Genomic DNA, 26,632 nt, shown 5'->3' with positions numbered 1-26,632 from the left:
CTCAGACTCCCAAGTGCTACATTTAAGGAGAGTTGTACCACCATATCTTGCTACTATAAATCTAACTCAAAACAGATTACAGTTTGTTTTCAGAGATGAATTTGAATTCCTGTCACTTCTAGCTATTTTTAGATGTATTTTTTTGATTTAGCATTCAGGGAAGATTGATTCTTTTTGCTGTTTATTTCAGCCTCCGAATCCTCAAATTCTTTGCTTTACCCTGAAATACCATTGCATTTCTTATTTTCCAGAGTTGCTAGGGGACAAGATTTGTTTTCCTTTATAATAGTATATCTTTACTGACTTATCTGTCTTTAATTATCTACTATTTTTGATTAATTTAATTTATTTTTAAAAAGCCCACAATATGTTAGAGGAATATTTTTCTATCTGCCAAGTTTATTCACCAGCCAAGAAACCCTTGGGGCACCCAAGCTACATGCTGAATCTTGATGAAGTTTGTAGAGGCCTAGAATTTGCTTCCTTCTGTTAGACAACAGATCAATGTAGCAATAAGATTTTATGATCCAGATTTGTTACCAATTATGGCCATATCAGATTTTTATTTCAGCACATGTTATACAAAAATCTTCAGAAAACATTTTAAAATCACACTTCTCACCTGTGACATGAGACAATAAATGCATTAAAAACAACCACATCCATTATAAATCCTAAGCTGTCATATTATGAACCATCGCTGTTTAGAGAAACTGAGATTTGTAAATACTGAAAGCAGAAAAATTAGCCAGTTTCTAATTCAGCATAAAATAAGTAATTGCTTAAATTGATAACCAAAGTCTACATATGATTTTGACTTGAGAAAGACCACATAGATAAATATATAAGCTTAATTTGAAGGAACCCTTCTTTTAGTAATAACAATCCAATATAGCCCTAACAAAACTTTTTTCAAATCATAAAAGTATACTTTGTTTATTTAGAAAATCCAGACTGTGATGTTTTAAATGAGAGTGGACCCAATAGGCCCATATATTTGAATACTTAACCACCAGGGAGTGGAAATATTTGGGAAGGGATTAGGAAGTATTGCCTTGATGAATGAAGTGTGTCACTGAAGGTGGACTTTGAGGTTTCAAAATCCCACTGGGTGGTTTGAGTGTGTGTGTGTGTGTGTGTGTGTGTGTGTGTGTGTGTGTGTGTATACATGATTCAGGTACCTATGATGACTAGAAGAGTGTACCAGATTCCCTGAAGCTAATGTTAGGGGAAGCTGTGAACTGGCCAGCATGGCCGAACTTTTCTCCTCTGTAAGAGCAGTGTATGCTCTTAGCCAATGAGTCATCTCTCCACCCTCATCTTAATCATCTCTACAGGACTCTCCATTCAGAGCTAGCAGTATGTTAAAAGGGGGAGCATGCCAGGCAGTGGTGGTGCACACCTTTAATCCCAGCACTTGAGAAGTAGAGGCAGGCAGATCTACGAGTCTCAGGCCAACCTGGTCTACAGAGTGAGTTCCAGGAAAGCCAGAGCTACACAGAGAAACCCAATGAGAGATCAAAAAGTTGAGAAAAAAAGTTCAATAACTAAATAGAATTGTTTAAAAAATAAAATAAAAGGGGGTCCATGAGAAAAACAGCACACTAGTCTTTCATTCATTTTTTTCACCTGTGCTCCTTTAGCATCACAAATCTACAAATAAGTGATGTATTAATACTGAGAGAAACAAAGGGCATAATAACTAGAGAGAGGCACGGGTACCAGTAACGACTAAAATACTGGAGTTTACCCAGAGGTAGAGACCACTTTTGTTTGAGACTGTTCTTGAGACTTCTTGTAAATATCATGATAATAATTAGTGTAGCTAACCTAATAATTACCTCAATGCTTGAAAGGTAAGCTGAGTGGCAGTGAACAAAACGGATTCTCTGGATCCTGTCAGAATCTTATTAAAATGGTGTCAGGTGAAGTGTGACAGGAACCCGTAACTAAAAGCCATTTGCTGATGTTGCTGTCCTATGCAAATTAACAGTCTAACAATCCAATCAATGTGATGCCTAAGACTATTGTGTTAGTTTCACATGGCGACTTTACTTTATATCATGCTCCCCAACTCATGCAAATTGTCTATCAGCTACAATTTTTTAAGTTGTTTATAGTCTTCCCTACAAATCAAGCAAAAATTATAGATGTTTGTGAAGTAACACAATCGTGTTAGCAATCTAACATTTAACAAAAAACATAGAATAACAGTGGTGGTATATTTATGATTCTTGGTTATCAATAGAGTGGTGGGAAATTAAGTGAATGACTGTGTTGGAACATGAAATCATGTTTGGAGGAAAGAGTAGTTTTATCTGACCCTACGCTGAAAATATAGATCAGAGTCGGAAGCCATCAAGAGATGCTGGGATGAAAGAGAAGAAAAATTGTCTTATAACTGCCTCAGTTGTCAAAGACAGATATCTTTGTCTCCAAAGCATCGGACTCACAAGCCCTCATGGTCTTCGTCCTGTCTGTTCTTCTACAATTCCATCACATTCATCTGTAAATTAACAAGGGTCTTACGCCTTGTAAATTTTCTTTGTCAAAATATTATTTTGAACCTTCCCTTTTCATTTTATCTTTCTGAAGGATAGATCAGTTTCTGTGTCTCTGAATGAAATGATTACTTCTTTCATGAGCTAAAATAGACCCAGATGCTAGACATTAAAGCTACATGTACAACAATTCTCAATTTGCTCTTCACCCTGGGAAGAGAGAGGGCATGGACTCAAACACTCAAATATAAATACGCCAGCTGTCCAAAAGTTGTGGCCTGAGGGCAAGGAAGGAAACTGTCATCAAGCAGAATAAAGGAGAGAAGATGATGGGTATAGCTATGCTCCTGTGATGTATGTGTGTAAGTGTGCATGTGTGTGTGTGTGTGTGTGTGGAAGTGCATAGGTGCATGTAGATATGAGTGCGTGTGTGTGAGTATGTGTGTGCCTGAGTGCTTATATGTGTACATATATGTATGAGGGTGCATGTGCCTATGTGTGTGAGGGTGTGTATGTGCATGTGGTGTGCATGTATGCATGTGTGCATCTATGTGTGTGGTGGAGAAGATGGAACACTATGCAGAAGATTTCTAGAAACTTCAGCATTATGACCAACTCAGATTTGGTTTCCAAAAGAGATCAGAAGTTTTTTCTTACATTTGTTTATTCTTATACTTTTAGGCTACATGTATTTATTTAGACATGTGTGTCATGACATGCATGTGGAGGTCAGAAGACAACTCCTGGGTTCTTCCCATCCACCTTGTTGATCCCAGGGATTGAATTCAGATCATAAGACTTGGGCTCTCCACACTGGCCTCTTATATTGTTTGTAATACTAGCTTTGCTGACACACAAGTCACGTGACTAATCTATATGCAAGTCACATATACTGCATTTGTTTTAACACACTTGCAGGTATGCACACTCACCTGGACTTTAGAACATTTTTATCACCCTTAGTGTCTCATCTGCTGGCTGTCACCACATCTTCCTGTATCATACAGCACTCAAAAAGCGCCCGATCTATTCTCTGTCTCTATATATTAACCTATTAAGAACATTTCACATAAACAAAATCACTTGAATTGTGTGATTAGCTTAGGTGTCAACTTCATTAGATGCTGTCATAGTAGGGATTTTTATTGCTGTAATAAAACACCATGACCAAAAGCAACTTGGAAAGGGAAGGTGTTTGTTTCTGTTTATGGTTCCACATCACAGTTCATCACTGAAGGAAGTCAGGGAAGAGATTTAAGCAGGGCAGGAACACGGAGGCAGGAACTTGGTGCAGAGGCCACAGAGGAATGCTGCTCGATGTCTTATTCCTCATGGCTTGTTCAATTGCTTTTTTTTATAGCACCCAGACTGGTGTGATACTTCCCACAGTGCTGGGATAGCCACACAGCTGGTAAAACAGTATTTCTGGTTGTGTCTGTGGAACATTTTCAGGTGATGCTAATGTCTTCCTCAGTAAAATCAGGAATGTGTACCCTCATATAGTCTAGGTAAGAACCATCTACTCTGATGTGATCTAGACAAAACAAAAAGCAAGCAAGTGAATTCTATTTCTATGGGAGCAGGAGCTACATCTTTATCTGACCACAGGTATCAAAACTTCAAATTAGATTGCTTTACGATTGGGACTCATATGAGTGGCCCCTACCCTGAGGGTCTTTGGCCATGAACACTTCAATTGACATTTAAACTCTCAGTTCCCTTGGTAATCTGTAATTCTTTTTCTTTTTTCTCCTCCTATTCCTCCTCCTCTTTCTTCCCATTCCTCTGTCCCTCCTCCCTCCTCGTTTTGATTGCTACCTGAACCCCTTTCTTCTGAAATTCGATAGCATTATACTCTAACATGCTAAATGTATCCTTGTTGTGAAAAAAAATGTGATTTGAAAATTAGTCAAAAGTCAGTAAAATTCAAGTTGCCCAGTATCTTCAGGTTTAAAGAAAACACGTCACTATGAGGTCTTCCTGTGCACTTTCTATCTCACTTTGGAAACAAATCTAAATGACAATAAAATCACTATGCTGCAACATGATCCACAGAATCAGCTGACAGAGTACTAAGTGGCTGACAGTTACTAGGAGACAAAATTTAAATACATGAATTATATTTCATTTTTAAATATTGTTAATTTGTCATGTCATTTAAAAATCATCATTTTGTATGCTTTCTTCTCAAGATCGAAGTGTGTTAGCTCCCTAAGGACATGCATATAATCTTGTCGTTCCCAATGCAAAACAACTTTATTCCTGAAGAAAAGGCCATTGTTGTATTTACTGACAGAAGTCAGCCCAAGGTTCCTACTAGTTCGTCCCATAATTCAAGAACAAGAGACATGGCCCTCATATTGGAAATGACTCTTGATTTCATTATGAGATTGACATAATGAATTTGAATTCTAAGTACTGAAAGTCTCCAAAGACTAAAGCTAAATGCGATTTAAAAAATAATAAAATGTTAAACTGCATTTGCAGAATTGCCTTTGGATACCAGACTAGACATGAAATGAATTAATGGAAAATGCTGAAGTGATAAGTTTAATATTGTGGTCTCAAGAGATGTTATGATACCAACAAAACTAATCAATTTAGATTATTCAGTCCGCTTATTACTTTCACTTCAGGGGAATTCCTGAATCATTAAACGTAGCAATTTCTATAGCTACTATGGGTGTCTGATTGCAGTGCTCACCTAATGAAACGGCAAACAGATTCCCAAACTAAAAGCCCCCAAGGACTAGAAGGTTAAAATACTTACCTTCTCAAATATCAAATATTAATCACAATTATTAGCTATTTTAAGTTAGGCTGAATGAAGTTTCATCCTGTAACTAATTCCAAGTAGAGAACTTAAGAATTTGTTGGATTTTACTTTAAAATACACACAAATAAATTTCTGTATTCTCAAGTGAAGTTTTATGTGGACTCAAGACTTGATAGAAGCATTTACTGAAGCAAAGTATATATTATTGTAATTAAAGGGAAAGCTGACCAGTCTGAGTGAACTTCCTATCCCTGAACTCTGCCTTTTCCTAGGACACATAGTGTTAGGAGGCTGAGCATTTGGTCCTCTCTACAGGACATTTGTAGCGGCAGGACAAGGTCTGTAGGGCTGCTGCACATTGAGACATTTATTGAAGCCGTTGACAGAGACTGACTCTTGTCCCACTCACACCCTTTAAAGTCACGTGGTTCGTTAAGTGCAGGTTAATATCTGGGCTTTGACGAGTCAACACGTCACTTTTCAAACCAGCTAGGCAGTGAAGACACAAAGCACATAAATACAAACTGCAGGAAAGTTGCGAGGACTGAACCCACTTAACTGCTTTGGAATCAGCTTTTAAGGAGTTAAGAATATTTACTAAGCCATGTAGAAATAAGTCATTTAACCCTCGTAAAGGTCATTACTATGTGACCATACTGATCAACTCTGCTCTTTTTGTTTGTTTTCCCAAATCTTAGACATGAATATTTGTACAGGTAATACATACGTATGTATGTACACACACATACATATACACACAGAACAACAGACAGACATAGAGTTTAGTATGTCATTATTTTCAAATCATTCTGAAAATTAAAAAGACATGTGTAATACACTATTTTGTCCTGCATTAAAGAGTTATGCTAAAAAAAAGAGGAGGTCTGCTTTTAAAAAATAGAAGATATTTTTATGTATATGAGTGTTTAACTTGCATGTATCTTGTGCACTGCACACATGGAGGTCAGAAGTCATTGGATCCCCTGGAAAGGAGTTATGTACAGATTTGACAAGCTGTGTAATTTGTTGGAACCCAAACCTCGGTCCTCTGCAAGAACAGCAGTGATCTTCACCTCTGAACCATCTTTCCAACCACTTAAAGGAGTAATGCTTTGTTTGTTTGTTTGTGTTTTCAAGACAAGGTTTCTCAGCGTAACTTTGGTGCCTGTCCTACAGCTCACTCTGTAGACATGGCTGGCCTCAAACTTATAGAGATCTTCAGAGATCGGCCTGCCTCTGCCTCCCCAGTGCTGGGATTAAAGGCTTCTACCACCACCACCCAGCTAGAGTAGTTCTTAAATGAATATAAGCAATCATGCATTATAAATTACATGATTTAATGGACTGCACATGAATACGTGAGACCCATCCATTCGCCGGTCCTCATCAGTCCATTAGGCATCTAGCCTCAACTCCACGAACAGACCTTGAAGTCGTGACAGGCTGTTTTGAGAATCCAGACTTCCTGAATTGCTCTGTGGTTCAGACACTTCTGGTTGATATTGACACATGAATCCATATATTTTTGGTCACTCTTGCTAAACAGATAACAGAATTTATGAACATTTTTCATGAAGAAGAAATTGATATTATTTCATATTAATCACAAGCTTGATCATTTTCATTAAACCAGCCTTGTTTTCTAACTTCCTATACTCTAAAAACATAAGCAAAGTACACATGAAGGCCAACAAACCCATATTGTTTCCAAATGCAGAATTGCATATTTAAGCAGGTCTGACTTTCATTTCTCACTCCTCCAGGACATGGTATCATTTACTTCTTATACCTAGTAACAAATATAATGCTTTATAGACTAAATCGGGTCTTGAGTCTTGTGCTAAACATATAAAACAGATTCCTCAAAGATTGAATCATACCCAGTAGCGAAGCTCCTTAAGCAGAAAGGTAAACAATTTGAAGTAGCTTCAGAAAGTCCCTGAAACAAGCAAAGCTAATGAGGAACTCTCTCAGAGAAGTCAAGCTATGAAGAAACTAGTCTGAACCTGGACCAGCGGCTTGGAAGAACCTGAAAACCAGCTGAGCTGCCTGGAAGTGGTTTCAACCAGAGTCACTTGGAAAGGACACTCTAATCTGCTGATCTGTCATCAGCTATGCAGTGTGCTCCCTTTCCCAGCTTTAGTGAGCTGGCACTTATGCTGGGGTGGGTTTTGGTGATGGAGTGGGGCCTGCCCTCGTTAACCACTAGTTAAGCCAGACATTTTCTCAGTTAAGGTTCCTTCCTTTCAGATGACTCTGGCTTGTGAGAGCTGACTTCAAACTAACCAGCACAATTGATCCGTATCACTGTTAATCCAGAATCTTTCCTTTCTTGTTTAACCCCCAAGTCATCCATGAATATCAACATTACGATATAAACGTTCCTAATTTTAAAAGTCCCACAATCTTTAAAAATGTAAAAACCGAAAAAATCAGTCTCATTAAAATTTCAGCCTCTTAAAATCCAAAGTCTTTGTAAAGTTGCAAAATCACTGTAAAAGTCCAAAGTTCCTCAACTGTGGGTTCCTGTTAAATACACAGTAAGTTAAATACTTTCTTTCTTCAAGAGGGAAGAACCAGGACACAGTCACAATCAAACCAAAGCAAGACTGAACTGTGTATTAATAACTCAGTGTCTAATACCTGGAATTCACTCACAATCTCCCGGGTTCTTCCAAAGGGCTTGGGTCGCTTCTCCAGCTCCAACCTCAGCAACACGCAGATTGCCTCCAAGGCTCAGATCAGCTCCACTCCATAGCTGCGGTCCCATGGTATTCGCATCTCCAAAATACTGAAGTCTCTGCTGCAACTGGGCTGCATTTTCACCAATACCATCTCCCGGGCTCTCTTCAGGATACAAAACCTCAGCTTTCTTCGTGACCTTTTCAATCCTGGGGCTTCCACTGCGCCTCTGGCTACACCTTTATCAATTGTCTCTCTTGGCCTCACAGTATAAACCACGGTTAATCTCCATATCTCCTTCCTGCCTTCAAAAACAGTATTGCCTGAGGTTCTAGTCCAAGGTTCAGCCTTGGCCACCTCTGAACACAGTTTGCCTGTGCTGACTCTGAAGAAACATACCCAGAAGATTTTGTGTCGATGATGATGGTCCCTTTTTAATCACCACTGATTTCTCAACTCCAGATAACCAGAATCAATTACCCCAGTAAAGCAAAGGTTTTACTTCGGTTGTTTTGGTTTCTTGAGAAAAACAACTGGTTCTTCAACCCCTGCTCCCAAGAACCACAGGTAATTAACACAAAATAGCAAACAACCCTGAGAGAGTCTTTAACTGACTCTCAAAAGTCCCTCTGAAATTTCACAGCCTGGGCTTTCACTGTCAGCATTACCCTCAACATTCCTATCTTCCAAGTGCTGGGAGCCATCCCAGATGGTGGACAGGTCTCAGCAGAGGATGTGAGGAGTTGGCAGGGAAGGAGTGAGTCAGGCTGCAAGATTCTCGACCATCACGGCCTGGCTGCCACCCTCCCTTGCCAACTCCCTACATCCTCTACTGGGACCTGTCCACCATCAGGGATGGCTCCCAGCATCCAAGCTCCCACAGAGCAGCTCATGAACTTTATATAAATCAATGGTTTTTCTCACTCAATGTTCTTCACAATTCTCACACAAACAACATGGGCAGGTCTGCCACAGCAATACTCTATTCTTGCTAGCAATAAGGGTTTCTATTGCAATACTGAAAAATCATGACCAAAGCAACTTAGGGAGGAAAGGGTTTATTTGGCTTACACTTCCATATCAGGGTTCATCACTGAAGGAATTCAGGGTAGGAATTCAAACAAGGCAGGAACCCAGAGGCAGGAACTGATAAAGAGGCCATGGAGGGGTGCTGCTTACTGACTTGCTTCCCCTGGCTTGCTCAACCTGCTTTGTTTTAGAACAAAGGACCACCAGCCACAATGGGCTGGGCCTTCTGGTATCAACCTTAATTAAGAAATTGCCCTACAGCCTGATCTTCTGGAGACTCTTTCTTAATTGAGGTTCTTTTCTCTCAGATGACTCTAGCTAGTGTTAAATTGGCATAAAATTAGTCAGCACAGTGGATAATCATGTCTGTGTCTATATTTGGCTTACAAGTATTTTATTGAGGATTTTTTAAATCTATGTTCATCAGCAGTGCTGGCTTGTCATTTTCTTTGTAGTTGTGTCTTTACCTAGTTTTAGAATTAGAGAACTACTGATTTCATAAAAGGAGATTGGCAGGGCTCCTTCTGCTTCTATTTTTAAAAAATAATTTTAGAAGGTCTGGATATAGATATTCTTTGGAAATCTGGTTGAATTATGCTGTGAATCCACCTGGGCCTAGCTTTTTTATTTTTGTCAGAAGTTTTTTTTTATTATTACTATTTCAGTTTCCTCATTTGTTATGGGTCTGTGTAGGTTTTTGATTTCTTTTTTAACTTTGATGCTCTGGATGAATCTAGCAGCCCATCCATTTCTAAATTTTCCTGTTTAATGAAGTCTAATATAAATGGTCAGTCCTGAAATTATGTACATACAAATAGCACTATGTAGACTAAGAAGATTATATTTATATATTTAGGAATGTATATTTACATAAAGCGTACTTCATATCATATCTGTATAAAATATTAAAGATAAGAAGGTCAGGGGCCATCAGTTTGAGACAGCGTAAGGAGATAGTATATTAGAGAGGTTGAATGGGGAAAGGGGGAGATGATTATAGCTATATTTTAATTTAAATGAAAGGAGTTCCTAAAATTGAGAAAAGAGTACAGGTGGGGTATGCACAATTCTTCAATAACTTTTAAAAACAAGTCTCCAAGAGTAGCTTGAAGGAGACGTTCACTATATACTTGAACGTGGATCTTTGTTTAAATCAGTTATGTATTTTCCAGCAAAGTAATCCATCAGCCTTTTGGCTTCCTGTACCAAGAAAGGGAAGACTATAGAAGTAACCTAAAAGAGCCCCACTCAAACTTCCTCTGAGTCTTTGAATTTAGCATATGTTAACTCTCTCACCTGTGCTATTGAGTAAAAAGGGGAGCTAACGGTCTCTCCAGAGAGTCACATCTTGGCATGATGCAGGCAACTCACACTCAGTGCCAACCTAGAGTAACACAAAGAACTCTTAGCCTCAGGAAAAGTAATGAGGATGACTAGGCAGGAAATGCTTCTGCAAATAGTTGAGTTCGGGAGATGGACTGAGCAAGAGAAGATGCTCTGTGAAGCAGCAGCATGCAAAAGGACTCAGAGACAACAGCAGCGGGACTTGCTCAGGGACTCCATACAATTTGGGAAGGGAAGGGTAGATTAAGAGAGGATGGGAAGGAAAGTGAAAGGGGAGAATTCAATTTGCTGCTTGAGTTTGGGGTTAATCACCAAGGCGATGGGAACCCGTGTGGAAGATTTGTAGATAAGAGAATACGCAGTCTGGTTTCTAAGTTCTTGGTAATGCAGCCAGGAGCGACAAGAGTTATAGCCACGGAGCCCACAGGAATGAAAAGAGGGTTAGATCTTTACCACAGTGCTCTAATAGCTTCAAGTATAATGATCTTCCTTACGTTGGCATCTCTCGCTAAATAATGATTTATCTCTTTCCATATGCTAACATACCTAGCTGGCATTGTCTTTGCTCAAATTGCTGTGCTTTCTTCTACCATGGTGGCCACGGTTATTAGACAAGATATACCCAATGTTCTCACTGATGATGAAGGCTGTGGAAAGATGCTTCCTGGGAGAAAGAGCCCGGGGTCTGACATGGGGCAGTCTTGAATAAAATCTTGGTTTTCATTGATTTAGCTGAGTGTTCTAGAGGAAATCCCTGAAGTCCTCAGCATCTTCTACCTTAAATAAATAGAAACTAAAATAGCTACATGGTAAGGTTTGGAGAATTGCAGGCAATTTTGTTCAAGGTCTCTAAAATAAGACCTCGGGGAGTGGTATACACATTTATTATTTAAGACGAAACGCCACTATCCAATTTCCCACTTGCCACTTCCTCTTTAAGACAAACACACACTGCCAGGAGCTCAGAAGCCTAGGCAACTAAGCCTGGAACTTTCCTGACACTCTAATTCCCAGTCATTAATGCTTCCCAAGAGCTAAGCAGCTGACCCGCTCCCCAAACCTATGCAGAACAGCTCCGTCCTCAAGTATGTAATCAACCTGACAGGGCCACGGCAGAAATAAATGAGAACTCCGCGGCCAGGTGGCCTTGGGAAGTGTGGAGTGCAATTAACCTGCCCACTCCCACTCCCTAGGACCCCAGAGAGGCAGTTGCCTTGTCGCTGGCTGAGTTTGGTTCTGACTGCTAATTCCCAGCAGCTTTTCCACTCCCTTTGTGGTTCTGGTTAGAACCACCTACAGAGAAGAGCGTGCCAAACGCAGAGGCTGTCGGGAGTACCCATTCCATGGGTAAACCTGTCAGAAACCTCAAAGAAAGAAAGTGAGCAGGGCAGCTCAGGAGATGGGGAGTCTTCTGGTTTCTTAAGACAAATAATAAACTCACTGTTTTTAAAAATGTGATGTGATGTCTACAGTGTAAACAGAAGACGTGGTAAGAGAGCAAACCGTAAGCGTACCCGGGAAGTGCAGGATTCCAGTTCAGGAAGAAAGCAGCAGGGACTGGAAATGTTCAGCCTTCTGTGTTACTGGCTTCCAATCCACATCCATTTAGTAATTCCTTTTTGTTCCCCATTCCTCAAGACAGGAATATCAGAAAAATCTGTCCCTCCGCAGTTGCAGCTGGCAGTTTTGCAGCGATCGTTAGTACATGTTGGCAGTGGGAAACAGCTCCGGCGTTTGCAGAACCGGCTGTCATTTGTGCCAGAATCAGACAGAAATAGAAATAGCAACATCAATATTGTTATCAGGGTACCAGGAGTCAGTCGCTGCTCTAAGACTGCAGTCTCTGCAAGTGGTGCCCCAAGTCTGTATCACATGGGGGCTTCTCAGCACCATTGTAGATGGGAGATGGAAAAGTACAGGAGGAAGAACGGGTGGTCTGAGTTCCTGTTCAGCAGAGTCTTTCCCCAAGACATTTCCCCCTTTGTAATTAAAGCTAAGAAATTGAATCCATTCTAATGGAAGTTTTAATTAACAGAAAGTTTCCAGAAGGCAATTTAGATAATTTGGCCATATTATAAGTAACTTTATTTAATATATATATATATATTTGAACCAGGACCTCATTCAAAGATTATACAGAAACTGAGGCAGGGAAATAGAGGAACGAGTGACTTCCAATTCCTTACCGGGTTCACGAGAACCTGGAACGCCACTAGAAGTGCCCACCAAACTCCAATACCTGCTCATATAGAATACATTAAAATGCACAAAAAGATCTGTAAGCACAAAACTCTATGTCTATAATAAAAAAAAGTCAGTTGAACATCAGCAAGGCATTAAATAAATTATCTTTCATTTATAATAAATTAATATAACTATTAAAGAAAAGGAATTTAAGAGTTTTAGGTGACATGAGAAAAATACTTGTTGAAAGTGTCTTCTGTTCTCATTCCAAGGAAAAGTTCGTAATCTCAAAAAAGAGGTGTTTTGATTTTTCTGGCCTGGGGAGTAGAATAGTTATGAGGTAAAACTTACTTTAAAGGGATAAAATCCCATTAGGTATCGGGAGTCGGAGCAGCTTCTAAAAGCTGCTCACCTGTTACGCTCTGCACTTCTGCCTTTTCTTCTATAGTCACCTCATTAATCTGGTTTCTGCCATCAGCCATAGGAAGGCTGATGGGTGTGCTCACAGCTGTCAACATCCAGCTCCTTATCATTTCCCTTCAAAGCACGTTAAGTGTAGACTAACCTCCAAACCGCCTATGGGGGCAGGCACACAGATGGCCATGTTACAGTAAGTGAAGCAAGAATCACAACTGTATTCTTGCTGCCATGTTTTACTAATAAATTCACTTCTTATGTAAAATGAATGTATTTGTTTTACGTTGATTTCCCCCCCCCCCCAAGAAGTCAGGAGGAAATGTTTATTAACCTCAGATAGGATGCTGAGACCAGACAATAGAAATAGTTCCACGGAAATCCATCACGGAGCAATGACGTTAGTGGGGTTACCTACGGGAACATGGCAAACTCAGGGCAGCTTCATCAATGTACAGTTCCATCTCAGCATGAATGGCTACCTCATAAAAGCTGATGCAGTGGGGTACCAGTTTCAGTAAGCCTTACAACTCCAATATCTCCAGCACCCCTCAAACCACATGCAGCTGTGGGACAAGAGGGAGCCGATGGCCATAAGTCCAGGTGGAAGTCAACTGATATGCCCCTCTTTTCTCCAGGTATCTCAGTATCTCTACTACCATCTGGTGTGGGAGTCCCCTCTGTGTGCTGTGATTATCATTAATGAATAAAGAAACTGCTTTGGACCTGTAGCAGGGCAGAACTTAGCTAGGCAGGGAAAGCTAGACTGAATGCTGAGAGGAAGAAGGGCGGAGTTGCAGACACCGTGGAGCCACCGTCTGAGATAGATATGCTAAAACTTTTGCTGGTAAGCCTCAGCCACATGGTGATATACAGATTAATAGAAATGGGATAAATTAACAGCCAATAAGAAGCTAGAGCTAATGGGCCAAGCAGTGGCTTAATTAATATAGTTTCTGTGTGATTATTTTGGGTCTAAGCTAGTAGGGTGACCGGGAACCAAATGCCCCTCCTCCAACAACCATTACTGTAGACTTCTCTATAACGGTATCATCTTTCTTCTTTTATCGCAGCGACTGTGGAACTGAGGCACTCTGTGGGTCACTACAGCCATTTTTTCCTTACCATTTCCAAGGTAAAGAGAATTTTCTTATGAGTTCTAAGTCTTTAAAATAAGGTAATACTTATTTTCTAAAAGCTTAATTCTTTTTTATTTAGCATTTTTATTTATTTTACATACCAACCACAGTTTTTCTTCCCTCTTCTCCTCCTGTTTCCTTTTCCAACTCCCTCTACACAACCCGCCCCCCACCATCCACTCCTCCTCTGTCTCCGTTCAGATGAGGCAGGGCCTCCCATGGGAATCAGTAAAGCATGGCATATCAAGTTGAGGCAGGACCACGCTCCTCTCCGCTGTATCAAGACTGACCAAGGCATCCCACCTGAGGGAATAGGCTCCAAAGAGCCAGTTCATGCATCAGGGGCGCCACAAAAGACCAAGCTACACAACTGTCTCCCAATTGCAGAGGGACTAGGCTGGTCCCATGGTGGTTCCCTTGCTATCTATCCAGAGTCTGTGAGCTCCCATTAGCTCAGGTAAGCCATCTCTGTAGATTTCCCATCATAACCTTGACCTCAACCTCCCCCTGTGCCCCTCACCATGCTCATATAATCCCTCTTCCCTCTCCTCTACTGGACTCCTAGAGCTCGGCCCAGTGCTTGGCTGTGGATCTCTGCATCTGCTTCCCTCAGTGCCTAGAAGAAGGCTGTGTTGACAATTAGGGCAGCCATCAAAGACCAGTTCATATAAATCTTTCGCCTTTTACTAAAAGCGGGATTCTAAATGCAGATTTAAAGTAGTTCTGAAATGAGTCACCTAGGAAAGCAAGAAACATAGAGCAATGCCTGCAGGCCTGGAGAACCCAGACAGGAGAGTCTGCTACTTCAGAGTAGCACAATGGTACTGAAGATGCGAGATGTGAGATGACCCTGTGATGCTCAGCGCTGTTGCTAACACAGTGGAAGTGAGTGAGGTGCCGGGCTGACTCGAGGGTTTCTGAATCACTCAACTCCTACGAATGTGAGACAAAAATCATGAAGGTAGGCCATAGCTCAGATAGCACAGAGTCAGAGCTCAGTATCTCGTTTTCTCTTCAAAGCTATGACGTTAATAAAGTGTCGCAGCCTGTTTGAAAGTTTGAGAGTGGAAGAATCGTTTTGACAAGCCTCTGCTTTCTCTCACCCTCTTAAGAGAGGCACTGACATTGCCTGAAGGGACCTGACAGATGTCAATAAAAGAACTGCAGTGAACTGGAAAAAGGGTTTTACGCAAGTCAAAATATTATAGTAGGAGACATAATGTTCTCAGGAGTTAAACTTTCTCCAGAAAATTTGCCACGCCCTCACCGCAGTGCACTGGCAGAGGATAAGGAAAGCAGGTGTTACTTTTATCTTGAATACCTTCTATCAGCTGCGTTTCTGATGTAGTTTTAAAATTTAGATGTCTTCTTGGAGAAAAAAAGCAACAATTTTTATTTTACTGGGAAAATAAGGAAAGAAGACTGGAAATACCAAAATCTACTGAAATGCTAATTAGAGGTAGACTTGACCACAATGGACAAAGGGCTGATTGAGGAAACGCAGGTGCACTGAAATATTCTGACGAATTGACTAGCAAGGGAACTTGGAGGTGGTAGAAACTAAAGAGGAGTGTGAAGTTTAGGAATTTGATACTGTGTGGTGTAGGGGGTCCCCCCAAATGCCATGGCTAGCATGAGGCCAGAAAGAAATCTGGCTCAACACAACTTAGCTAGCCAGTGTTTGGGTGCTGGTTTAAACTTCTGACCAGTTCATTTTTGACATATTTAAAAACTGTACAATTTTGGGGAAAATTTTCTGGTGACAACTATCACAATATTGTTTAAGATGAGACCACAACTGAATGTTTTCCAAATTACATGTGAGCTTTTCCATAAGAATGGATTCTATAGCTTAAGGATTTAGGGAGATACCCCATTCCCTTCTTCCTCCTCCTCCTCCTCCTATTCCTATTCCTATTCCTATTCTTATTCTTATTCTTTTCAATACATCTACCACAAACATTCCAGACACTTGTAGGCTGCCTGTCAACCCTCTTGGATAGAAAATTGTCTACAGAAGTCTTGCAAACTGAATTCAAGAAGGTAGGGAGTATGCCTGAAGTCCTAAGTAAACGTACACTGTTGATGTGGGCACAGCCATAACAAGGACTAAGGCCCTGAGCCCATGGGAAATTGGCAAATCCTTTCCCCATATGTGTTAGAAGGCTCTTCTTTCTGGTGCAAATTCAAACGTAAATGATTATGTATACCAAAACTAGCAGCTCCAGTTTCTTCCTCACAAATGTTTGCAGCCTGAGACTGCACTCTCAGAGACCTCCTACTGTGACTGACTAGCCAGAGTATGATAAACACACTCAAGTTCCAGGCTGCATGTGCTAGGTGCAGCTCCATCTGAGCACACATCGCCCACCGGACGACAGCTTTTCTACATGTGCCTGTCTTTTCTTCATCCCCTCATCACCCCTAGTTAAGGAGTCTAGGACCCAGGCGTGAAGAACAGAGCACAAGAATATGTTAAGAAAATAATATTCCATGACCAAGTTTATTTCATTCCAGAGCTGTGAAGATAATTCAACATATACAAATCAATAAATGTAATAAATAGACTCAAGAACAGAAGTCATATGATTATCGTAATAGGTACAAAAAAGACTGTTGGCAAAGTTCAATAACCTTAAATGAGAAGAGGCCTGAAAGAAGTCAGAATAGAAGGAACATGCCACAACATAATAAATCATACATGACAGATGCATAGCCAATGATGTACTGAATTGGAAAACGAATGGAAAGGATTTATTGTAACATCTAAGCAAAAGTGCCCACTCTCCATGCTTACTCAACATAGTGTTTGAAATCATAACTAGAGCAATAAGATGACCAAAAAAAAAAAATTAAAGGGACACAGAGAGGAAAGGAAGACGTCAAAGTATTCTTTTCTGAAGGTGAGGTGATGGTCTCGCTTAAAGGTCTTATGGATTTCACAGGACTCCTAGATATATTTTCAACAAAGCAGCAAGATACTAAATCAATATATAAAATCAATGGCTTTTAAATACTGATAATGAAGCTTTCACTGAAGAAATCAGAGAACAAACAATACCCATGAAGTCTCATCAACATGTCTACTTAAACAAGGCCTGAGCAACATACATATGAGAGATAGAACAAGGGGGATGCATAAGATGGGCAGAAGAAATGAAAGTGAAGGGGAAAAGGATGTAACTATATTATAATTTCCCAAATCAAGAACTGTTATTTCAAATTTTGAAAAAGGAACACCAGGGATAAATCTAATGAAGGAAGTCAAATAACTCTCCAATAAAAATAAAATTACATTAAAGAAAACAATGAAGAAGACATTAGAAGATGAAAGACCGTCCATGCTTATAGACTGGCAGAATTAATATTGTGAAAATTACTATACTGCAAAAGTTATTCATGAGTCCTACGCATTTCTTATGAAAATCTGAACTATTGTCTTCATGGATCCATAAAAATCAATCCTATAATTCAAATACAAGCACAAAAGACAGCAGATAATCAAAGCAATCCCTAACAGGATGAACAGTGTTACAGATACCTAATCTGAAAGTATGCTATAGAGCAACAGTATCAGGACTGTGTGGTACTGGCCAAACAAACAAACAAAACAATGACAAAAATACTAGGCATGTAAGCCAATGGAACAGAAAATAGGGCCTGCTCCCCCATCCAAACACTAAATAAATAAATAACAAAAAACACCCTATGAAGTGACAACAACTTAATTTTTGACAAAGTTTTCAAAAACATGCATCACAGACAGTTTCTTCAACAAAGGTATTGAGAAAGCTGCCTATTTATATGAAAATGGATAACATGATTTATATCTTTCCCCTCAACAGATACCATTTAAAAATGAATCAAATACTTTAATGTAAGACCTAAAATTTTGAAACTGGAAGTGGCAACTGTGTACCTTACTGGCTGAATTTGAGAAGATTCTTCTCCAGTTTCCATGACCCATTCGTTTAGGGATTCATCTAACTGGGGTGATGGGGAATGAAGAAAGGGCAACCACATATACAGAACAGCTAGGATCTGGTGGGCCATGCACTCTGAAGATGAAGCAAAACGAGCAGCCCAGAAACTCAGAGTGTTTATTTTATACATCTGACTAGAGGTGGCATTTTGATGTATGCAAATGAGCAAGGAGGCAGGTTTAGCTAATCTCAGCTTGGGGTCTTGGTAGGGAAGAAATTTCAGGCTGTGAACATGAAGGAGGAGGATGCTACAGTTGAGAATTTCTGCAAACATTGTCAGCCTCTTCACATGGTTTGTGAAAAAGCCTTGTCACTTTTCTATGCCTGATGCAGAGAAGGCTTTGCCATTTTGGGTCTGAGGTATTGGAGTCCTTGACATGTCAATAATATGCATTAATTCAGAGCTTCTTCTGCTCCTTACATCCAGGCAGTATTTTACTACTACTACTACTACTACTACTACTACTACTACTACTACTACTACTACTACTACTACTATTACCTACTACCTACTACCTACTACCTACTACTACTACTATTATTATCAGAGAAAATCCTGAGCAACATTCTCAATTCAAGCTCTTCCCTTTCATCAATTTGAAGTCTTATAAGTTTGAGATTTTCATGAGGGAAGCATGTTGAAGGACTTTGGAACTTCACACTGGAAAAGCAACTCAGTGGACTGTTCTGTAGGAGCAAACCAGTAAGTAGCTCTCGTCCATGGCTTCTGCATCAGTTCCTGCCACTAGGTCCCTGACTTGTTTGAGTTCTTGTCCTGACTTCCTTTGATGATAAACTATGATGTGGAAGTGTGAGCCGAATAAGCCCTTTCCTCCCCAACCTGCTTTAGTGTGGTGTTTTACCACAGCCATAGCAATGCTGACTAAGTCAAGGGCTTCTTGCCTTTAATGGTGCTAACCCCTTTCACAGCTGGAGCTGCTTATCCAGCACCTCGGTGCCTAAGCCTTTACACCTGCTCATGCTTCTCTCCTCACATTTTTTGCATGATTTTCTTCTCTATCACCGGAGGTTTGACAGAGAGCGGTGAGGAGTAACCATGCCACAACCCGAATATTGTGGTGTTCTAAAATTTCCTGATGAGGCACTTAGTCCATCACTTTTTAATTCTGCTTCATTCGCAATCTTCAGGATATGCAGATAGTCTTTGCCAGTAAAACAGCAGCAACACCAATAACAACAACAAAACCCAAATAAACAAGCAAAAAAAAAGCCCCACAGATTTTCATAAAGTCTGTGTCCCTTTCTGAAACTTCATGATCTAAGTATGCATTGAAGGTCATTATCTGGGCATTCTAGGCCTCGATATTCCCACCAGATGATCTATCAAGCCCCTTTTATACTGCAGGATTTCCCTAATCCCCACAGCTACAAACTCTTCCACATTCCTAGAAAAACACTCCCCAAAGCCTTTGAACCGCAAGATTAGATTATGGCTTAAACAACCCCACTTCTTGGAACCCATTTTTGGTATTAGTTACTTTTGTCATTGTTTGACAAAACACCTGACAAAATCAGTGTAGGGGAGGAAAAGTTCAGTTTGGCTTACCGTTTGAGGGGATATAGTCTGTCATGGAAGAGAAGCCCTGGTGGGGGAGAGCTGTCAAGCGGGAGCATGAAGCCATGAGTTACATTTCATCTGTAGTCAGAAAGCAGAAAGATGAATGCTGCTGTCGGTGCATAGTCTCTTTGTTTGTCTCTTTATTAAGTCCAAAACCCTTGTACCTGAGATGGCAGCATCTGCATGCAGAGTAAGTAAGTACTCCCTCTTCTGTTAACCCTAAATGAAAATGACATCAACGACATCTCTAAATGTGTGTTCTCAAGATTTTCCTAAGGGTAGTCAGGTTGACAATAAAGAATAACTCTTGGGAAAATGCAAGAGAAAGCCGATCCAAGATTCCATCTCACTCCAATTAGAATGGCAAGGATGGAGAAGGCAGATGAGTAGAAACTACCATCCCTACAACCCCACAGTAGCTAAGCCAAACTGTGCTGCCTCTTAACTGGTAGGTGTCACTAGGGGCTGTGAGTTGGAGTTCACTGTCCTCCCAGCCTAGTGTTAAATGAATAAGATAATCTACATACTATTAAGATAGCATGTCATTTTAAGAACTAGGTCTATGTTAAGTTAAATGAATAAATCACCAAACAGACAAAAATTCAACAAGCATGTGTATCAGAATTACCTAAGAAGATTTAAAGCAGCTTTAAAGATTAACTATAAACACCCCTGAAACAAAACCAGAGAAGCTATGTTTTGAAGAAAAAGATGTTAAGAAAAACCACTAAAATGTAAATTTTAGAATTTAAAATACAATAGCAAAAAAGGAAAGAAAAAAAAGAAAAGAAAGGAAAGGAAAATTTCCTTTTTAATAAAGATAGAATGGCTGATTGTGACCAATGTTTCCCTAACAGGAATACGAACAAAAGTCAGATCAAACCACAAAAAGAGTCAGTGATCTTCAAGAATATTATTGAACTTCCAACAGAGACAGAGACCAAAGAGCAGAATCCCAACTCTTTAAAAAAAGCTACAAGTCACCAGAAAAGACAGAGCCTCAGGAGCAGAATTCTAGAGAGGAGAAAACACATTGAGGAAAGCAGTATATTCTTACTTTCCCACTGGAGGAATTTGCTGTATTTTTCAAAGGCAGAAAAGTTGCTAATAGATAGGATCAGTGACCGACTTTTAACAGCACCACAAAGCTAGGGAGGCAGTAGCTGATGTTCAGAGCATTAAGGTAGGCCAAGCATACAGTGAGGTCAGCACACACAGAAGCAGGACATGCTTAGAGGAAGCAGTATCCTATCAGAATTTCATGAAATAAAGGTGCTATTACTTAAACATTAAAAGATCCCAAGGCAGAGATGGAGAGAGCTAGAAAAACACATAATGCTTGAGAGAAAAGAAACTCTATTCAGTGTTCATGGACATGCACCACTGTTTAGGAAAAGCAGAAGGGACAACGAAGATAAAACGGAAAAAGCAAACAAACAAAAACCTTATCTCACAAATCTAAATTAGTTTCTACAACATAACCACACCACCTGTGAGAAAGCAAGCTACATTCTTTTCCAGAAGATGGAACCAGACGATGGCTCAAAATCACCTTGATATTTTCTCATACTCATAATCCACCTTAAGTATGGTATTGTAAATATTGTAGAAAGTGCAACAGGCAAGAAAAATAAAAGTCTAGCGGAAGGAAAAACCAAAATAAGTGACAATACACTTTCTAATATTGAGTGCTATAGCTAGTGACATATTACACAAGGACTCTAACAGGACTGCGATGAAGATACTAGAAGAATAAATGAAAAGATGCAGAATTTTAGTATATGGGCTACATGAAAAAAATCTAATAAAATCTATAAAAGTCATTGTAAAACAAATTAAATGTAAAAATGTAAGACCATTTTAAAAAATGTGAAAAGTCTAGAGATACCTAAACAGGATGAATGTCAAATGCAAGACAAATCAGTACAAAGTAGCCAGATTAAAACTTAAAGCATGAAAAAATATGAAAATAACTGAAACTATTATGAAGCATAGTAACACGTTTTATTATAAATACAGTTTAAGTTTTAGAATGGCAAAGGCAACAGAAGATGATGACTAAAACAACAGAGACAACGACCACAGCTTTACATAGTGAAGAAAAACATCAAGTCACTGACTAGAGAACGTCGATTCATAGGATTGCTCAACAACAATAAAACAACCAGGGGCCAGAAAGATGACTCGGTGGGGAAAAGGTGCCTACCGCTCATCCTGATGACCCAAGTACAATCACTGGATCGAATCTCATGCAAAGATGAAAAGAGGGATAAAGCTGAACACATCCAGTGAGGAAAATTGTGAGTCAAATGATCCCAAGCTAACTCCAAAAGAGTATTTTAGATTATTCTTCATTTTAAGGGAAAAACTCATGGAACAGGAACGGGGGTCCAACCACAAAATGTGGAGCAGGGGAACAAGGGCTGGCGGCTTTCTCTGGGTACCCAAAAGTCACACTCCAAACTGGTCCAGCCTCTTAAAGGTCATTGGCTAAAGGAGGTTCCCCATCAGAGGGAACTTACCAAAGTTGTCTTTTGGCCACCCCATGCATGCAATAGCACATGAGCTTATAAATACACGTGTACACATGCATGCACACACAGGTATACTTTTCATGCCTACACATTCACACAATAATTATTTTAAAGTTTTCTAAATAATTATATCATATCCCAATTGACTGCTGAAAAATCAAAAACTTTTTCTTCTTTTGATTGGCCCTAGTCTTCCAGAGGCTGAGATAGCAAGATCCTTAACCCCAGGCCAGTCTGTGAAATATACCCAAGACTTGTTTCAAAAATGCAAAGGACTTGAGGTTTAGTTGAGTGATAGAACACTTGCCTAGCATGTGAAAAGACCTGTGTTTGATCTTAGGAACTTACTTGCTCCTGTTCAACTAAAACAGGTAAGAGGAAAAGGTGTATAAATTTTTTTTAAAGAAAAACACTAATACTGAAATTTATCTTTTCATCAGAAATTATATCATAAAAAGAAAATAGAAAATTGTCATTAAAGTAATTAAATAAAATAAATGACTATTGGATCTTCTATAACCTGAAAACAGTACCTGAAAGTAAAAGCAAAAATGAAAAAAAAAACTATGATGATTCTTCAACAGTAAGAACAATGTGAAACCATTTTATTGTCTGCAAAATAAAATGGAGCTCATCAAAAGATGGCAAACCTTTGTCTGTTGCGGGGTTGGTAAAGATCTTCTCCCAGTTAGTAGGTTGCCTTTTTGTCTTGGTGACAGTGTCCTTTGCTTTACAGAAGCTTCTCAGTTTTAGTAGGTCCCATTTATTCAATGTTGCCTTTAATGTCTGTGCTGTTGGGGTTACACATAGGAAGCGATCTCCTGTGCCCATCTGATGTAGGGTACTTCCCACTTTCTCTTCTATTAGGTTCAATGTGTTCTGACTGATAGTGAGGTCTTTAATCCATTTGGACTTGAGTTTTGTGCATGGTGATAGATATGGGTCTATTTTCATTCTTCTACAGGTTGACTCCCAAGGTCCCAATGAGGAACAGAAGGAGGGAGAACATGAGTAAAGAAGTCGGGACCACGAAGGGTGCACCCACCCACTGAGACAGTGGAGCTGATCTATTGGGAGCCCACCAAGGCCAGCTGGACTGTGACTGAAAAAGCATGGGATAAAACTGGACTCTCTGAATGAGGGCTGATGAGAAGCCAAGGACAATGGCAAGGGGTTTTGATCCTGCTTAATGTGTTGGCTTTGTGGGAGCCTAGCCAGTTTGGATGTTCACCTTCCTAGATATGGACGGAGTGGGGAGGACCTAGGACTTACCACAGGGCAGGGAACCCTGACTGCTCTTTGGACTGGAGAGGGAGGGGGAGAGGAGTGGGGGTAGGGGGAGAAGGGTGGGAGGAGGGGGAGGGAAATGGGAGGCTGGGAGGAGGTGGAAACTTTTTTTTTCTTTTTCTCAATAAAAAAAAAGATGGCAAATGTAGGGGAGCTCATAAAAGAGTGGGAATGGTTAAATGTTGCACCCATTTGCCAACATATTGCCTATGTGGCAGTGAAAGAATTCTCTGGCGTGGCTTAAATTATACATTGAATGAAAAGAAAACACAACCATGATCAACTCCCCAAATGGGAGAATTCTAGACTTAAACCATTCTTTTCTTACTCCATATGCCAGTAAGTATATTCATTTTTACCATATTCTGGTAGTTCAAGTGGTCTTTAGGTAACCCTAAAAGAAGATAAAAGGAAGAAGCTGATTAAATAGTTTTAAGAAGGATAAATTCTTTTATTTCAATATGAAGAAACAGAAAATGGAGGATGATGAAGAAAAAAATAAGAGGAAAAAGAAAGAACAGAACTTATCAGACACCAGAATACAGTAATAAAATACAACCAACAATCATTAATTCAAATATAATCATAGTTTTATATATATATAATATATATATTTAAGTGTCCTAAATAAATTAAAGAAAACATAAAATAAATGAGGCGCATGTCCATATAATGGCGATTGTGATTTAACAAGTAGATGTTAACATATTAAGTAAAGCTGGTGTTTGCAGTCATGTCACAGAAAGTAAGTAAGATTGAAGTTAAGAATTTAATACATATCAAATATATACCCCAATGAAAAAGTGTTCTGTTATTGTGATGAGGAAGTTGTGAATGTATATACATTTACTTAAGTAGCCTCAATATAAATATTAGAAAAAATTGCTAGACAGAACAAGGATGACGTAAGTGGACAAGCTAACACAAATAATGAAAAGTTCACAAAGCCTCAACCCTAGACAAAGAACTATGGGCAACCAAGAAATGCTAAGAGCTGGATAATCTTTCCCAGGGAAGAGCCCCACAAATTGGTTATCCAAAACCAAGCCTTCAGACCAGAAATACTACATACACAAGTGATTTGATACAGGTCAAGCAGTTTGCATTTATATACTTAAGAAGATAGGTAGGTAGGAAGGTAGGTAGGTAGGAAGGTAGGTAGAAGATAGATAGATAGGTAGATAGATAGATAGATAGATAGATAGATAGATAGATAGATGGATAACTATTAAGGATTTAGATGTTTTGAGTTTGAGAGTGAGCAAGATAGGCAAGGGGTATGTTGTTTGAGAAAGATTGGAAGGAGAAATGATGCAATTATATTTTACTTTCAAAAATAAAAAAATCATAATATTTTTTCAAAAATTTTAAGAAGATGAGGTATGGAAGGTATATAGAGGGAGTGAAAGAAGGGTAGAGGGTGGAAGCTTGGATTGGTATGTATAATGAAAAAAAGATAGTTTGTTTTCTTTGTTAAAAAAGTAAACTTATAAAAGGGGGAAACTTGATGCAGGATTCCCCTCTCTGTGCTGTGAACACCATTGGTTAATAAAGAAACTATCTTAGGCCTGCACAGCAAATAGATGTAGGCAGGGAAAACTAAACAGAATGCTGGGAGAAAGAAGGAGGAGTTAGAGAGAAGCCATGTAGCCCACCGGACACGGATGCTTGGACTTTAGCTGGTAAGCCACTGGCACAAGGCGATGTACAGATTAATGGAGATGGGTTAAATTAAGATGTAAAAGTGAACCAATAAGAAGTTAGAGCTAATAGGCCAAGCAGTGATTTAATTAATACAGTTTCTGTGTGATTATTTCAGGGCGGAACAGCCAGAAATCAACAAGCAAACTCCCTTACAACGAAAAATTTTAAGAGGTGTCCAGTTTTCTGTGGAGACATGAAGAGGGGTCTAATCACTCCCAGACCTTCAACAATAGAGCACTCTTCTTGAATGTTCAGTGTGTCTGGCTTTATGTTGAGGTCTTTGATCTATTTGGACTTGAGTTTTGTACGTGGTGATAGATATGGGTCTAGTTTCATTCTTCTACATGTTGATATCCAGTTATGCTAGCACCATTTGTTAAATAGGCTTTCTTTTTTCCATTTGATATTTTTTGCTTCTTTGTCAAAAACCAGGTGTTTGAAGGTGTGTGGATTAATATCACTTTGATTCAGTTCCATTTTTCCTCCTGTCTTTTCTTATGCCAATACCAGCATATGGGAAAAGATCTTCACTAACCCATATCAGACAGAGGTCTGATCTCTAAAATATACAAATAAGTCAAGAAATTGGTCATCAAAAGAACAAATAATCCAGTTTAAGAAAATGGAGTGCAGACCTAAACAGAGAACTTTCAACAGAGGAATATAAAATGGCTGAAAGACACTTAAGGAAATGTTCAACATACTTAGTCATCAGAAACATGCAAATCAAAAAACTCTGAGATTTCATCTTACACATGTAAGAATGGTCAAGATCAAAAACACTGATGACAAATTATGCTGGAGAGACACTATAACAACGGCTATTCTTATGAAGGAGAATATTTAATTATTTAATTTAGGCTGACTTATAGTTTTGGAGGTTTAGTCCATTATCATCATGGCGGGAAGCATGATGGCATGCAGGCAGACATGGTGCTGGAGAAGGAGCTGAGAACTCTACATCGAGATCTTCAAGCAACAAAACGAGAGACTGTGTACCACACTGGATGTAGCTTGAGCATATAAGACCTCAAAGATGTTGGGAGCTGTGAACCCCCAGATTCTGAATTTCTTGTAAACAACTTGTTTTCCTATGCTCTAATACAGCTTGCTGCTGCTTTGAGCATGAGACCCTCAGGAGTTCCTGATGGCAGGGGAGTAATTTCTGGTGGGTTTGGCTGGGGGCGTGGCTATCAGTTAAGGATCCCTATATAAGCTGCCTCTGGACACAATAAAAGGGGCATTCTGGCATCAAGGACAACCTGAGTCTCTGTCTGTGAGTCTTTGTGGGTTTCAATCTCCAGCCCCTTGCCCGGTTCATGAACTGTATGGCTTTGCATAGACAGCAGACAGGCGCGGTGCACTACACAAAGCATGCCTTCAGAATGCCACACTTCCTCCAACAAAGCCAACAAAGCCACATATGAGTCAAGCATTGAACACCTAAGTCTACAGGGACTATTCCTATCCAAACCA

Source organism: Microtus pennsylvanicus, chromosome 7 (assembly GCF_037038515.1).
Source record: "Microtus pennsylvanicus isolate mMicPen1 chromosome 7, mMicPen1.hap1, whole genome shotgun sequence".
Taxonomy (NCBI): Eukaryota; Metazoa; Chordata; class Mammalia; order Rodentia; family Cricetidae; genus Microtus; species Microtus pennsylvanicus.
The sequence above is the reverse complement of the archived record's forward strand: the minus strand, read 5'-3'. Positions refer to the sequence as shown.